The sequence below is a fragment of the Gossypium hirsutum genome, chromosome A11 (genome assembly GCF_007990345.1).
Source record: "Gossypium hirsutum isolate 1008001.06 chromosome A11, Gossypium_hirsutum_v2.1, whole genome shotgun sequence".
In the NCBI taxonomy this organism is placed as follows: domain Eukaryota; kingdom Viridiplantae; phylum Streptophyta; class Magnoliopsida; order Malvales; family Malvaceae; genus Gossypium; species Gossypium hirsutum.
Window position 1 is genome coordinate 18,906,437 of NC_053434.1, and position 7,074 is coordinate 18,913,510.

Genomic DNA, 7,074 nt, shown 5'->3' on the forward strand with positions numbered 1-7,074 from the left:
TAGGAATGGAATTAAATAGTGAATAAATTATGCAAACGGACCTTGATGAATCTATTTTCATAGGAAAGTAACGAAACGTTCATATGAATAGTATATTATGAGATGCTAAAGTTTTCGTGAGACAGGGCCAGAACGGTTTCTGGATTCCCTGTTCCAACTTTAGAAATTCATTATAAATTAACCAGAGATAATTAGAAGTCATACCATATATGAATAGATTCCTTTTTGAGTCTAGTTTCTATAGAAACAAACGACATCAGTATTGAAGCCCTGTACAGGGAGATATCCAAGTCGTAATGCGCAAAGGTCAGTGTAGTCGATCCCTGTAACATGGGAGACTTTGACTAATAAAATGTACTAATTGGCCCGACCAAAAGTTCTAGAAAAAAATTTGTAGATGCATATATGAGTCTAGTTTCAGGGAAAAATCACAAAACTGATTTTCGAGTTGTGAAACTCAAGATATGATTTTTAAGGTGATAGTGACGCAGTTAGCCAGCTTGCCTGGAAAATTTTAAAATGGATTGTGCAAAGAAGTGATTTAAGTTTGCAAACCCCTCGTGTCCGACTCCGGCGACGGACTCGGGTACGGGGTGTTACAATTTTATTGGTATCAGAGCTACGGTTTAGTCGATTCTAGGACTACCGTAATACGTTTGGGTCTAGCTATACATGCCATTATGTGAATATTTGATAGTGTGGTGATTTCTGACAATTGAAAATGTGTTTATTTATTGTAATGAATTCCGATCCCGATCGAGCTGTAGCAGATGGTATTGAGAGGACTGAGACATGCTTATGATGTGTCAATATTGAGAAGGGTATAACATAAGTAAGTTCTTGAGTAATAGAGCTTAAATTATGATTTGATTAGATCATGTTTTAAGCAAATCAAAATCATGCTCTTTGTGTGTGGCTATTGAGCCGAAATTGCAAGAGTGATAAGTGTCTTGTGTTTGAGTTTTGCTAATGAAAATGAAATACGAATGTGTCATGATTTATTGTTAAATGTGCATGGTTATTCGAATGATGTCCGGGCTAAGTCCCGAAGGCTTTGTGCTAAGTGACCATATCCGGACTAAGATCCGAAGGCATTTGTGCGAGTTACTAATTCCGGGCTAAGCCCGAAGGCATTGGTGCGAGTTACTAAATCCGGGTTAAGTCCCGAAGGCATTTGTGCGAGTTACTATAACTAGGCTAAGTCCCGAAGAGCATTCATGCTAGTGATGTATCCGGGCTAAGTTCCGAAGAGCATTCATGCTAGTGATGTATCCGGGCTAAGTCCCGAAGAGCATTCATGCTAGTGATGTATCCGGGCTAAGTTCCGAAGAGCATTCGTGCTAGTGATATATCCGTGCTAAACCCCGAAGAGCATTCGTGCTGGTGTTATATCCGGGCTAGGTCCCGAAGAGCAATCATGCTGGTGACGTGTATTCGGGCCTTCGTGCCTAGTAGGCTTCGTGCCGGTAATTTGAGCAAAGTTTAAGTATTCATTACTATACGAATTCAAATTTAAATGAGATGATATGTTTAAAAGTGTACATACATGATGTTTATAGACTTGGTTAAGTCATTTCAATGTGTAATAACGAATGAATAAGAGCACTATGTGTGTGAATGATTAGAGGCACTGTGTGTCGAATTCCTTTAATCGAGCACTATGAGTGCGAGATCGGTCAGTGGGCACTAAGTGTGTGAAGTGGAATTCATGTAAGACCTCGTCTGGGACGAAGGCATTGATTTGAGATAGTGTGTAAGACCATGTCTGGGACATGGCATCGGCTCGATATGTGAGCATATGTAAGACCATATCTAGGATATGGCATTGTAAGAGCTATATGTACTTAATGAGTATCCGTAATGATTTCGAATGATTCAACGGGTATCGTTAACAGTGATTAAATGTGCTAAATGAATTCAATGTTCAGGTATGTGGAAGTTGATTTTCTTTTGGAAATGAGTTAAGTTGAATATTGAGATGTGATAAAGTTATAAAGGATATTTATTGGGATGTTTGAGTATATGTGTACTTTCGGTTAGGTTACAGCTTATACATGAATGAAAATGTGGGTTACAAATATGTGGGTTGATGATGTGAATTACACATGTTAATATGTGCTTAATATGTGTTTGAAATGCATTTGTGAATTAAATTAAGTGATTATTGCTTATGAAATCAAGAAAATGAGATATATGTGCATACTTGTAGAAATGTTTATGTATTTGTTTTAAGATAAGAAAATGATTTTATAGATCGATGAGAAATCAATAATGAATTACAATTGCTATCGATGAGCTAATGTTTATATGAATATAATTCAATAAGAGGACGTTATCCTAAACTATGCATCGGTAGAAATTTTCGGGGACGAAAATCCCTAAAGGGGGGAAGAGTTGTGACACCCCTAAAGTGACCCTAGTCGGAAAGCGGTCTCGGGACCGCTAGACTGAGTCACCAAATTATTTGAATGTGATAATTATTGCCTAAAATATGTGAATATAAATGTGTGAAAGTTTTAAGCTTCGATTTAGTTAATTGCATGTGAATTTAGTTGATAGGACTTATGTGAGAAAATTTAGAAATGTGCTAGGCAAATGCAAGTGGCCTAATAGTGCATGTAATCAAAGGGGTGGACTTGCATGTCAATTTCCCCCCATTTAAGTACTAGTGGCCGGACATGACAAGGGATGATGGGCAAAACATGTCATGAAACATGTTGTGTTAATGGAAAAATAAAATAAGAAGCATGGGCAAAACATGTCATGAAACATGTTGTGTTAATGGAAGAATAAAATAAGAAGCATGGGCAATAAACTAATAAGAAATTGAAGGAAGAAAACAAAGAGAAAAAAATGTGTTCATCATTCTCATGCATGACCAAAAAAAAAAGAAAAAAAAAGAAAGAAGAGAAAAGCTCTCATGTTGTTCTTGGCCGAATAGGAGAAAGAAAAAGAAGGAAAAAGAGCTTTGAGGAAATCGGCTATGGTGGTTTGATAGACTAAGGTATGTTTGATGATGTTCCATGAGATGCATGCATGTTTTAGTAGTTAGCTTGAGTTCTAAATAGCCCATGGTTCAAATCTTTACTATGTCATGGAGATGATATTCGGCCAAGGTGGATTGGTGTTGATATCATTTGCATGCTAAAAGGTGGCCATATGACCTATCAAACTCCTTGTCATATTCGGCCATAAGCTAGCAAAATGAGACTTTAATGAGTTAAATTTGTTTGAATTAAGCTCAAGAGCAAAGGGGAACTAAATCCGATAAAGGGAAGGAAAAAGTGGTCGAATAGCCGCCGAAATCGTTCGACAACATCCGAGGTAAGTTTTAAGTGATTAAACGTTGAGTAAATTCAATCATAATAGGACATAATGAGTTGATTTAATAAGATATGATGTGGCCATGATATGTCTTAAACTCAAATGGTAAGTTCATATGTGTTTGGACTTGGAAATTTAAGAGCAAATTGTAATAATTTGCTTTGGACAGCAGCAGTAACGTGATTTTAGAAAATCACTATAAATTGTTGGTGTGGAATTATAGGCTGAATAAAATATGTAATCAAGGCTTAATTAGTCTAGTTTCTTATAAAAGAGACCTTGTGAGCAAAGAAATTTCCTATAAAGAGATATTTAAAGTTGTGTGAGACGGTGTCAGAATGACTCCGATATCCCCTGTTCTGTTTTTAGAAAATCATTATAAATTGTAAAAAATGGTTATAAGATAAAATTTATATGCTTAGATTCCTTAATGAGTCTAGTTTCAAATGAAATCAAATACAACACATTTTGAATTCTGTAAAATGAGAAATTTGATTCGTAGTGAAGAGTGGTCAGATTAGTCAAACAGTGAAACAGGGGAAACTTTAAGAAAAATCTGGTATTGATTGGCCAAACCCAAAATTCTGGAAATTTTATGGATGGAAGATATACGAGTCTATATTCAGGAAAAATTAACGGCAAGTGATTTGGAGTTTTTTAGCTCCGGTTATAAATAATTTAGTAACCATTGCTCAGGAAAACAGCTCGTAGTGAATATGTGATTTTGTTGTAAACATTGATAAAACTTGTTTTAGTTGCTCATAAGCTATTGATTAAACCCATACTTGAATTCTAAATCGTGATATTGTAAGCTTATGAGTATTCGAATATGAAATGATAGTATGGCGTAAAATTGAATTATTCATTGGAAAGTGATGGATGTAGATTCGGCCAAGACCAAGTCTGTACATGATAGTATATGTGGTATGTGAAGTATATTTGAATAAATGTGAAAGTGTATATATGTGATAAGGCCTAATGGCCAATGTGATGAATGTGAAAGTGTATATATATGTGATAAGGCCTAATGGCCAATGTGATGAATGTGAACATGTGTATATGTGATAAGGCCTAATGGCCAATGTGATGAATGTGAAAGTGTATATATATGTGATAAGGCCGAATGGCCAATGTGATGAATGTGAACATGTGTATGTGTGATAAGGCCGAATGGCCAATGTGATGAATGTGAACATGTGTATGTGTGATAAGGCCGAATGGCCAATGTGATGAATGTGAACATGTGTATGTGTGATAAGGCCGAATGGCCAATGTGATGAATGTGAACATGCATATATGTGATAAGGCCGAATGGCCAATGTGATGAATGTGAACATGCATATATGAGATAAGGCCGAATGGCCAATGTGATGAATGTGAACATGTGTATGTGTGATAAGGCCGAATGGCCAATGTGATGAATGTGAACATGTGTATGTGTGATAAGGCCGAATGGCCAATGTGATGAATGTGAACATGCATATATGAGATAAGGCCGAATGGCCAATGTGATGAATGTGAAAGTGTATATATGTGATAAGGCCGAATGGCCAATGTGATGGATGTGGAAGTGTATAAATGTGATAAGTCCCGAAGGGCAATTGTGTCAGTACTATATCCGGGTTAAAACCCCGCAGGCTTTATGCGAGAATATTATCCTGATTAATGTCCGTAGGCTTCGTGCTCGTACTATATCCGAGCTTTAAAGACCCGACGGCTAAATGCTAGGATTCAAGTAAGACTTTGATATTGAGTATCTGCATTAAGTTACCATCAAATAAGTATTATGTATTCAAGATGTTCAGGTACGTATTACTTACTCATCGGTGGAGTGATTTCGAGGTGAATTATCAGTATCAAAGAGGTAGGTAAATGTGATTAATATTATAACTCCAAATGTGAGAATGATCTAATTGGTAATGGTATGTTTGTATAATAAAGTATGCGATGAAACATTCTTATGTATTAGTGCATATTCTGCCCAAAGGCCTTATGATCTGAGTATGGGTTGGGTTGAGCTAGATGTGCCAGTACAAGGTAAGGATTATGATTTGTAAGCTTAAATATATGTGATAAGGAATATGTTGGTTCTTTATGTGCCTATGGTAATTTAGTACTTGTCATGTTGAAATACTTAAAAGTATGGATGTGATTATGAACAAGTGGAAAGGATTATTGAAAGTTGAAAATCGATGAAGAATGTGCTTTGGAAATATTTGACCATCTAGGTCATTATTATTCGAAAGTATATATGTGGTAGCCAAGTGTTGCGTTTAATGATATTATAGATCGAGATGAAGCTCTAGATTAACTTCATCGAACAGTTGAAATGAATGACCAATGATAGTGATTGAGAACACTTTGTTTTGCTTAAAACTTACTAAGCATTAAATGCTTACTCCGTTCTTTGAATCTCTGTTTTATAGATTTTGGTTCGTCAGCTATCGGACTCAAGATTATTGAAGTCGAAGTCGCCCACACTATCAAAACCCTTTTGGTACACTTTTGGTTGAACTCTGAAAATGGCATGTATAGGACTACCCTTTTTGTTGTGGGTCATGGACCCTTTGGATTTGTATAATTTTGGATAGCCATGCGAAAATGGCTTATATATGTTTGAGCATAATGTTATAATCATTTGGTATGGATATGCTTAACAAGGATTAGCCATGGGAATGGTTAATCACTATCATAATTTGTGCTATTTATGCTAAAAGGGCTAGTTGAATCATGGAAACTATGAAATAGGTAAAGTCTACCTTAAAGGCAGATGCTGACAGCAGCAGTGATGTAGATTTGGAAAATCACTAAAAATAGTAGGAATGGAATTAAATAGTGAATAAATTATGAAAATGAACCTTGATGAATCTATTTTCATAGGAAAGTAACGAAACGTTCATATGAATAGTATATTATGAGATGCTAAAGTTTTCGTGAGACAGGGCCAGAACGGTTTCTGGATTCCCTGTTCCGACTTTGGAAATTCATTATAAATTAACCAGAGATAATTAGAAGTCATTCCATATATGAATAGATTCCTTTTTGAGTCTAGTTTCTATAGAAACAAACGACATAAGTATTGAAGCCCTGTACAGGGAGATATCCAAGTCGTAATGCGCAAAGGTCAGTGTAGTCGATCCCTGTAACATGGGAGACTTTGACTAATAAACTGTACTAATTTGCCAGACCAAAAATTCTAGAAAAAAATTTGTAGATGCATATATGAGTCTAGTTTCAGGGAAAAATCACGAAACTGATTTTGGAGTTGTGAAACTCCAGATATGATTTTTAAGGTGACAGTGACGCAGTTAGCCAGCTTGCCTGGAAAATTTTAAAATGGATTGTGCAAAGAAGTGATTTAAGTCTGCAAACCCCTCGTGTCCGACTCCGGCGACGGACTCGGGTACGGGGTGTTACACCTAATACTTTAATTTCATGTTTTATACTTAGGAGAGCATAGGAGAGCAAAAGGAATGAGAAACGGGCAAAAAAACGGAGAAAATGGGCCAAAGTACGAAATCAACATGGCCTGGACCTCCTCACACGGGCAGACCACACGGCTGTGTCAATTTGGCAAGCTCGAGCACAGCCTGAAGTAATCGCACATGGGCGTGTTACACGGGCTTGTCCTTGTCGAGCCCAAGTTGAGTGTAATTCAGAAAAAGCTAATTTTGAGGGCTCTTAGGCATTCCAAAGCCTATAAATACACCCTAGAGGAGGAAGAAAAGGGAGGCACAGAATAAGGAGTAA